Here is a 10,295-nt window from a genome sequence, read left to right as displayed (position 1 = left end):
AAATAGGCAGGTTAGCAAGCATGGGATCATAGTGTGCTCTGAATAGCTTACCGTTTGTTGTCTTGAGTTAAGAGTTTGCAGAAAGAAGCAGTCCCCAGTCACCTCTAGTCAAACTGTAGTCTAACTGTATTTATCACTTAAAAACCTCACTATCTAATGCCAATTGCAGTTCCTGCAGATTGCAGGAAAGGTGTTCGTTATATACAGCTAAAACAGTCACATGACCCTCCCCCTCCCCAATCAGTCTTGGTCCCAAATAATGGTGAAAGGCAGGGTTGTAGACCTGTCTAACACATGCAAATGAGCACACAGTAATATTTCCATTTGCTATATGCTTTACAGTAGAGGGTTTTTTTGTCACTTTTTTACTTAACATAACTTAATATATACATATATACATGAGAAAAGACCTCCTGGTCTGAAACGTACGTTGCTCTGGAGCTTATGTGATTGCCTGATGACTTATTGAGATTAAATTAACTTTTTCTATTGAGTGTGCTGGAGACTTCCTATATATATATATATCTATATCTATATCTATATCTATATATATATATATATATATATATATATATATATATATATATATATATATATATATATACACACACACAAAAGTATGTATGTATGATATATATATATCATACATATATATATACACACACACACTTTTGTGTGTGTATATATATTTATTTCTTTATTTGAAGTCAATCCGCAAACGTTTAATTAAAGATGTACGAAAATTTAACTGTGATATGGTAAAGATAATAAAAGCTTAAAGAAGACGAACCAGCGACTTCTGATTGGGAACAAACAAATAATTGCACTCAAATAAGACGAGGGATCAACAATAAAAGACTGTGCACTTATCATAAAGAGTGTTAAGGACTTCTACAATAAATTGTAGGAGAACACAGATAAAACAGGTCATAATCCAGCAGAGTATGAGTGAGATGAAGCCACCAATGATGTAACATGCGTCCGTCCAGAAGATGTGACAAACGCAATAACATCCATGAAGAATGAGAAGGCTTACGGGGAAGATGGAATTACAACGGAGATCTTGAAAGGAGCTGGGGAACAAAAAGAGAAAATCCTTGCAAAACTCTTTACATGCTAGTTGAAGAACAAGAAAGTTTAAGAAGAAAAACATTTACCTCAAGAACTACAGACCAATCCGTCTACTTCCAATCACTTAAAAATGTTTTATGAAGATCCTCACTAATCGGCTGCAATAGGCCCTCGACTTCGCCCAGCCTAGAGAACAAGTGGGATTTTGCAGTGGATACAATACAATTGACCATATCCAACTTGTACAAGAAGTGATTCCCAGAAGCAATAATGAATACTATCTACCACTCGGCTTAGAACTCATAGATGACGAAAAAGCATTTGATTCTGTCTACTCCTCAGCAATTCTAAATGCATTAAGAAGACAAAATGTTGAGGAAGTGTACATTCTTATTATAAACAACATTTACAAGAATGCAACATCAACCATTAGATTACATGAAGATAAGGATCAGCAATGGAGTGCGGCAGTAATACACCATGTCATTAAAGCTTTTCACCGCAACACTTCAATTGTTCAAGACACTGGATTGGAAAGAAAAAGGAATCAAACTCTAGGGTGAATACTTAAGTCACCTACAATTTGCAGATGATATTTGTTATTTTTGACATAAGTCCAGAAGACCTTCAGCAACAAATCGTACAACTCGCTGAGGCGAGTACAAAAGGGTGGCTCCATCTCGGCAAGACCAAAGTGGTGTTCAACAAATGTGTCAACTCTGCAAAGATCGAAATGAATAGAACTAGAAAAAGTCAAAGACTGTTTACCTTGGCAGATAAGTAACAATGGATGGCAACCTTTTGAATTAAATCAACAGGAGAATGAAGATGGGATGGAGCGCATTTGGAAGAAACAAGATAATCAATGGAACATTCCACTGTGCCTCAAGAGGAAAGTTTTCGGCCAATGTATTCTGCGCATGCTCACGTATGGATGTGAAACCCTGAGTTCAAAGACAAGTCAGAAGCGTCAAACAACTCAAAGAAGTATGGAGAACTGTATGCTGGGTATTACCCGAAGAGACAGGCAAAATAATTAATGGGTTCGAAACCAAACAAAAGTCTGTTTAATCATCACACGGGTGAAGAAATTAAAATGGTGGTGGGCCAGACATATCGTAAAATAAAATTACCATTGTTGGACAAAGATGATACTCAACTGGATTCCAGAGAGCTTAAAAGACCAAGACAATGACCAAAAGTAAGATGGCAGGATGAAATTATAAAAATTGTTGGAGCAATGTGAAGAAGAGACTTTCAACCGTAGTGCCTAGAAAAGGTAGAAAGTAAAATATTGCAAATCAATTTGGGAGGAGCGCTGGAATTGTAATTATGGTGCATGGAATTATTAGCTCATTTTTATTTTTTTCAGATCCTGGACAGAAAGAATAGTGAGACTGAGGAATTGAAGACCCTGTATAGAACCAAACAGAATGAATCAGAGGAGACCATACGGAAACTTGAGAAGAAAGGTACTTTTTTTTACTATTTTTTTACTATTAATCCACTCCACTAATCAATACCTTTTTAAGGATTCGCCCAATAGTTCTTCATAGATGTAAGTATGCATATGATTGTCGTTTTTTCAACTCTGTCCTTTGCAACATGTATACTGTAAAATGTTTCCGTTCTTTATTATATTATCAATTAATAGTGTTTATATAGTAAGTAACATCAGGGAAGAAGACAACATTAAAGATTAAGATTATTATCCTGGAACCAGGGTCACGTGTGGTATATGAATGGCTCCAGTTAGCTTAACTCATGTCTTCTCTCTTCCAAAGCACAACAAGTCCTTTTGTCTTTCTTAACTTTATTGAAGGAAAGTCATAGGATGAAAGGTTTAAGTCTAGGTGGGCCGCAAAAAAAAAAAAAAACTTACATTTTCATAGAAACGTAGGTTTATTTCGAAAAGTACAGTGTGTGTGTGTGTGTGTGTGTGTGTGTGTGTGTGTGTGTGTGTGTGTGTGTGTGTGTCGGATGACAAAAAAAAAAAGCCAGATGTGAATGATTCTGAACGCATTAACCAGTGTCAGGATGCCCCCTCTTAACAATTTCCAAAGCAGCAATCCCACCTGAGATCTTACCTGATCCGCAGTCTCTCAAGGTAGTATACTGGAGGGGAGGTGTTCCTTATCTGTCTTCTAATGTCCCCCGTGTGAAACTTGAGCGTCAGATCTGGAAGAAAGCAGAATAGGTTATTTCGGTGTAGGTATAGGGCAGTTAAGATAAAAACGAAGAGAGTGGGTGAGGGTGACAGACAGAGAGAGGGTGACACAGAGAGAGAGAGAGGGTGACAGAGAGGCAGACACAGAGGGAGGCAGACACAGAGGGAGGCAGACACAGAGGGAGGCAGGCAGAGAGGGAGGCAGGCAGAGAGGGAGGCAGGCAGAGAGGGAGGCAGGCAGAGAGGGAGGCAGGCAGAGAGGGAGGCAGGCAGAGAGGGAGGCAGACAGAGAGAGGGTGGGAGACAGAGAGAGGGTGGGAGACAGAGAGAGGGTGGGAGACAGAGAGAGGGTGGGAGACAGAGAGAGGGTGGGAGACAGAGAGAGGGTGGGAGACAGAGAGAGGGTGGGAGACAGAGAGAGGGTGGGAGACAGAGAGAGGGTGGGAGACAGAGAGAGGGTGGGAGACAGAGAGAGGGTGGGAGACAGAGAGAGGGTGGGAGACAGAGAGAGGGTGGGAGACAGAGAGAGGGTGGGAGACAGAGAGAGGGTGGGAGACAGAGAGAGGGTGGGAGACAGAGAGAGGGTGGGAGACAGAGAGAGGGTGGGAGACAGAGAGAGGGTGGGAGACAGAGAGAGGGTGGGAGACAGAGAGAGGGTGGGAGACAGAGAGAGGGTGGGAGACAGAGAGAGGGTGGGAGACAGAGAGAGGGTGGGAGACAGAGAGAGGGTGGGAGACAGAGAGAGGGTGGGAGACAGAGAGAGGGTGGGAGACAGAGAGAGTGAGAGAGACAGAGAGAGGGTGGGAGACAGAGAGAGTGAGAGAGACAGAGAGAGACAGAGAGAGTGAGAGAGACAGAGAGAGTGAGAGAGACAGAGAGAGTGAGAGAGACAGAGAGAGTGAGAGAGACAGAGAGAGTGAGAGAGACAGTGAGAGAGACTGAGAGAGACAGAGAGAGTGAGAGAGACAGAGAGAGTGAGAGAGACAGAGAGAGTGAGAGAGACAGAGAGAGTGAGAGAGACAGGGAGTGAGAGAGACAGAGGGAGTGAGAGAGACAGAGAGAGACGGAGAGAGTGAGAGACGGAGAGAGTGAGAGACGGAGAGAGTGAGAGAAACGGAGAGAGTGAGAGAAACGGAGAGAGTGAGAGAAACGGAGAGAGTGAGAGAAACGGAGAGAGTGAGAAAAAAAGGAGAGAGTGAGAGAAACGGAGAGAGTGAGGAAACGGAGAGAGACTGATGGCGAGTGAGAGAGACAGGGGGAGAGAGGGTGGTTGACTGACTCACCGGGCCGTCAGACCCCCTGTTGGCGGCCTTGTCCATCATTCTCTCTCTACTTCCCCCCCATTTTCTCCCCCCATTTTCTCTCCCTTCCCTCCCCCATTCTCGCAATCCCCTCTTCTCTCTCCCCACCCATCTCCCTCTCCCCCCCTCCATTCTCTCCCCCCCTCCATTCTTTCCCCCCCTCCATTCTCTCCCCCCTCCATTCTCTCCCCCCCTCCGTTCTCTCCCCCCCTCCATTCTCCCCCCCCCATTCTCTCTCTGACCTGCACAGACGCACACAGCCACTGACCTACAGACACACACAGACAGACCAACAAAGACACTGACCACGCACAGACACCCACACAGTCACTGCTGGCCTGCACAGACATACACACACAGCCACTGATACACACACACACTCTCCCCCCCCCCACACACACTCTCCCCCCACACACAGGAGCAGGGGGTGACAGGGGCAGGGGTTGACAGGGGGTGACAGAGGCAGGGGGTGACAGAGGCAGGGGGTGACAGAGGCAGGGGGTGACAGAGGCAGGGGGTGACAGAGGCAGGGGGTGACAGAGGCAGGGGGTGACAGAGGCAGGGGGTGACAGGAGCAGGGGGTGACAGGAGCAGGGGGTGACAGGAGCAGGGGGTGACAGGAGCAGGGGGTGACAGGAGCAGGGGGTGACAGGAGCAGGGGGTGACACGGGCAGGGGTTGACAGGGGGTCACAGAGGCAGGGGGTGACAGGGGCAGGGGGTGACAGGGGGTGAAAGGGGCAGGGGGTGACTGGGGGTGACAGAGGCAGCGGGTGACAGGAGCAGGGGTGACGGGGTGATATGGACAGGGGGTGGCAGGGGGTGACAGAGGCAGGGGGTGACAGAGGCAGGGGGTGGCAGGGGGTGACAGGGGGTGAAAGGGGCAGGGGGTGACAGGGGCAGGGGGTGACAGGCAGGGGGTGACAGGGGCAGGGGGTGACAGGGGCAGGGGGTGACAGGGGCAGGGGGTGACAGGGGCAGGGGGTGACAGGGGCAGGGGGTGACAGGGGCAGGGGGTGACAGGGGCAGGGGGTGACAGGGGTTGACAGAGGCAGGGGGTGACAGGGGCAGGGGGTGACAGAGGCAGGGGTGACGGGGTGACAGAGGCAGGGGGTGACAGGGGCAGGGGGTGATATGGACAGGGGGTGGTAGGGGGTGACAGAGGCAGGGGGTGACAGATGCAGGGGGTGAAAGGGGCAGGGGGTGACTGGGGGTGACAGAGGCAGGGGGTGACAGGGGCAGGGGTTGACAGGGGCAGGGGGTGACACGGGGTGGCAGGGGTTGGCAGGGGGTGACAGGGGCAGGGGGTGAAAGGGGCAGGGGGTGACAGGGGGTGATATGGACAGGGGGTGGCAGAGGGTGACTGGGGCAGGGGGTGACGGGCAGGGGGTGATATGGACAGGGGGTGGCATGGGGTGACAGGGGCAGGGAGTGACAGAGGCAGGGGGTGACAGAGGCGGGGTGGCAGGGGGTGGCAGTGGGTGAAAGGGGCAGGGGGTGACAGGGGCAGGGGGTGACACGGGGTGGCAGGGGGTGACAGGGGCAGGGGGTGAAAGGGGCAGGGGGTGACAGGGGGTGATATGGACAGGGGGTGACAGGGGGAGGGGGTGACAGGGGCAGGGGGTGACAGGGGGTGATATGGACAGGGGGTGGCAGGGGGTGACAGGGGCAGGGAGTGACAGAGGCAGGGGGTGACAGAGGGTGACAGAGGCGGGGTGGCAGGGGGTGAACACGGGGTGGCAGTGGGTGAAAGGGGCAGGGGGTGACAGGGACGGGGTGGCAGGGGGTGACGGGGTGAAAGGGGCAGGGGGTGACAGGGGCAGGGGGTGACAGGCAGGGGGTGACAGGGGGTGACAGGGGCAGGGGGTGACAGAGGCAGGGGGTGACAGGGGGTGATATGGACGGGGTGACAGGGGGTGATATGGACGGGGTGGCAGGGGGTGACAGAGGCAGGGGGTGACAGAGGCAGGGGGTGACAGAGGCAGGGGTGACAGGGAGTGACAGAGGCAGGGGGTGACAGGGACAGGGAGTGATATGGACAGGGGGTGGTAGGGGGTGACAGAGGCAGGGGGTGGCAGGGGGTGACAGATGCAGGGAGTGAAAGGGGCATGGGGTGACCGAGGCAGGGGGTGACAGGAGCAGGGGTTGACAGGGGGTGACAGAGGCAGGGGGTGGCAGGGGCAGGGGGTGAAAGGGGTAGGGGGTGACAGGGGGTGACAGAGGCATGGGGTGGCAGGGGGTGACGGGCAGTGGGTGACAGGGGTCGGGTGGGTGACCCCAGGCTGGCCCCCATGCCCCATCAGCATCTTTTCTTTACCTTATTCCCAGGCTTCCAGGCAGGAGGCAGTCCCACACTGAAGCTTTCTCCGCCGGGGAGTTGGCTCCGCCCCTGCTGTGCTCTCCACATCCCACACATGGCACACACACACACTTCCCCCCCAGGTTTACCAGGCTTCAAGGAGAATGTCTCTGCCGGGGTTTTGACTCCGCCCCCGTGTCCTCCCACACACGGCACGAGTGCAGATTGACTGCACATGGCCACCGTACGCCTCCAGCCCCTGCAGGCCAGATTTTACTTCCGCCTGTGCTACTCTCTTCCCCCACACCCGCACTCGCTTCTCCCGCGGCCAAAACTTTTAACCGCCGCCCACGCGCTCGCCGACACACACGACCGCCGCGCTAGTTGTGAGCGGGCCGCAAAAATATCCGTTGCGGGCCGCATATTTGACATGCCTGGGGTAGAGAGTGCTTCTCTATATGAAGTGCTAATATCAGGGTAAGACTGTGGTAAAAAAAAGAAAGGCCTTGCCATGGGTGATAGCAGGCAGGTATTGTATTCACTCAGTGTCCTGGGTGGAAAGGAAGTATATGGCTTTCTGGGAACAGGAATAGTCTGAGGATGAGACTATCTGTGACAGGGGAGTAAGGGAAACTCCACTAAGGCAAGGGGATTAAGGGGGTTGCCACGACAACCTGGTTATGAACTAACTGGAAAGCCCAAATGCAACAAATATATGGGTTCCACAGGCACTGTGTGTTTTCAGAGCAAATATACATGCAGCTGAAATAAGGAGCTGACAGGCAGAAGCTGCAGAGGAGGGAGTGGGGGTGGGGTGGGGGGGGGTTGTAAACAGAAATATGAATGCTGTTCCAGGACAATTATATATAAATGTGAATAGACACTTTATGATTCCCATTGACCTTCAAGTCCTCTAAAAATGATGAGCTGTTTGCCCAATGATAAAACTAGGGCCATTATTTCAACATATTGCTCTTAATGACAGTTCAGACCCTTCTCCGCGAGTCCCAAGTGATTCGAGAAAGTAAAGAGACGCAGATAGCGGAGCTGAAGAAAATGTGTGAGCAGAGCACCGACACACTGAAGAACGAATGGGAGAAAAAGGTGAGATAAACTTCGATCATCTCTCGAGCACCGCGGAAAGGCCGTCAACAAAATGCACGAACAATACCGAGTTACACTGAAGTTTCTGGGGCGCTACCTAATGGATTTCCCCAAAAATGATCAATTGACCCATTTGCTGCCAGGGTCCCTGGCAGTACATTACACCGCTATGCATTCCAAGCCCTTGTTCTGGCGCAGCGTGGCAAGTGCCACTGCGAGTAGCCACGGCTTCCAATGGCTCTTCCAGTTGGTGGACAAGCTGCAGAAAAGCAGAGCTTTGAAATTGTAGTCCAGGAAAAAGGGTAATGCAGAATTCTGCACAAGTGTCTGAAAGCTTCTGCAGTTAAAAGGATTTATGGATGTATGCATATCTTTAGTTATATAGCGCCATACAGGTACATAGCGCTTAACAATGACGTAACAACTTAACAAACACATAGTGGGAATAAGCGCTTCAGACATAAAACAATAGGAAAAGGAGTCCCTGCCCCGAAGAGCTTACAATCTAATTTATTTCATTTTCTAAAAAAAAACAAACGGACAACTTAAGGTGATTTGTTTTAGAAAAGGTAAAAAACTGTTTTAGTAATTGTCAAGTAAAACCCTTGGGTGCCAGTCCAGAAGGGCTGACATTACAATACTAGCAGCCAAATTGGTTAAAGTTTAAACTGGATAGATACCTGATTTATGGTATTGATTTACAATGCAAATGTAATGACATTTCACTCTCCGATTACATGCAGCTTCACAATGCAGTGGCCGATATGGAACAAGAAAAGTTTGAGCTGCAGAAAAAACACACGGAAAACATCCAGGAGTTGCTTGATGACACAAATGCACGACTTATTAAAATGGAAATGGACTATATGGCACAGACAAAGGCAACTGTAAGTATTCATTGTAATACCAACGCCTTCCCTGTTCAGTGTGAAACACAACCGTTACAAGGGCACTTGCGTGCGGAATGGGACATTTGACTGCGGAACCCCAGGACACTTCGCCGCAGGGCAGCTCGCACCACAAATGCATGTTTAAATGTCCCGCGCAGGACATTTAAAAATGGTGCGTCGGAACAGCCTCTCTACACAGTATAGCGGTCCCCGCGGGACATTTAAGCATGCAGTTGTCGGGTCGGACGTGGCAGACCTGCCGGGTTGGTGCTTGGTGGACGGCAGTTGGGCGCAGGAGCAGACATAGTGGCGAAGTGTACTGTGGCAAAATGTCCCTGCGGCAAAGTGTCTTGGTGGCGGAACGCCTGTGGCATTTTGGTAGCGGCGAAACGTCCTAGACGTCACTTGAGATGTAATGAAATGTTTCATTGGGTGCACAGTCAAGTTGTGTATATATACCAAGAACGCCCATAAACCGGAAACAGTCACTCATGTTTTAATGTGTCAACATTTGTCCCGCACGCAGGCTTGAAAAAGGTGCATAAGTTGGCTGAAAAGGTTGTATTTTAAAAACCATGTACAATATCATATTGCAATGGCTTTTTCTGAAATAGCACTTATGTTACCTTATAAACTCCTCACAGCACTTTCTGTTTATATATCGTTTTTAGTGCATGACTGAATATACTAGAACGAGTCTAATTTGTGGTGTGGTATTTCATTACGTAAGTGAGCCCCTTTCTGCTTTATCTCTGTTACAAATGACTACAACCTGTAGCATAATCAAAGGCCACAGATATCCGAGAACAGGGCGAGGAACAGCAGCCTATCATCTGCCAGGGGCATGCCAGCTATACTCGCGTGCAAAGTTGGCTTGCCACTTTCTGCTTATGTCTGACCATAATGCATACATCTGTGAAAAGAACTTATTAGGTTAAAAAAAATATTCATTCATTTTGAAGGATTAAAAAACTGGTTGGAGGTGAAACTGTTAACCGGCATGCTATATTATGTAGGCTATTTCAAACCAGCCCTGCTAGAAGGAGGATTGGGCGATATACAGCTACTGTAGGTTCCATTGTGGGTATTTATATGTGGCCAGTGCTTTTAATAAGGTGGTACAATTAAACCTGGTCACAGTACCAAAAATGTGGGCTATATGCACAGCACGTTTTGTCCCATTTTTAATAAGTTGTCCTTGTGTCATGACACAGGGCATTGGCAATTTCCCATGAATGGGCCAAAAGGTGTCTACCGGTGCCTAATGGCAAGGGTGCTCAACTGCAGCCCTCAAGCCCCCCCCCTCCCCCACAACAGGACAGGTTTTCAGGATGCCCCTGCTTCAGCACAGGTAGCTCAATCAGTCCCTGCTTCAGTACAGGTGTCTCAATCAGAGGCTCAGTCTTTGATAGAGCCTCTGATTGAGCCACCTGTGCTGAAGCTGGGATATCATGAAAACCTGACC

General features: G+C 49.4%; 1 long non-coding RNA gene across 1 annotated transcript; it reads left to right on the top strand.

Moving 5' to 3' along the window:
* The first annotated feature begins 1,429 nt into the window (after window positions 1–1,429).
* Window positions 1,430–9,741, top strand: LOC142481467 (uncharacterized). Its single transcript, XR_012795794.1, has 4 exons — window positions 1,430–2,350; window positions 2,444–2,543; window positions 7,822–7,940; window positions 8,684–9,741. It is a non-coding gene; the product is annotated as an uncharacterized LOC142481467 (long non-coding RNA).
* Window positions 9,742–10,295: the final 554 nt, after the last annotated feature.

Source organism: Ascaphus truei, unplaced genomic scaffold (assembly GCF_040206685.1).
Source record: "Ascaphus truei isolate aAscTru1 unplaced genomic scaffold, aAscTru1.hap1 HAP1_SCAFFOLD_2685, whole genome shotgun sequence".
Taxonomy (NCBI): domain Eukaryota; kingdom Metazoa; phylum Chordata; class Amphibia; order Anura; family Ascaphidae; genus Ascaphus; species Ascaphus truei.
Note: the sequence above shows the minus strand (reverse complement) of the source record. Positions and strands in the feature narration are given on the sequence as shown.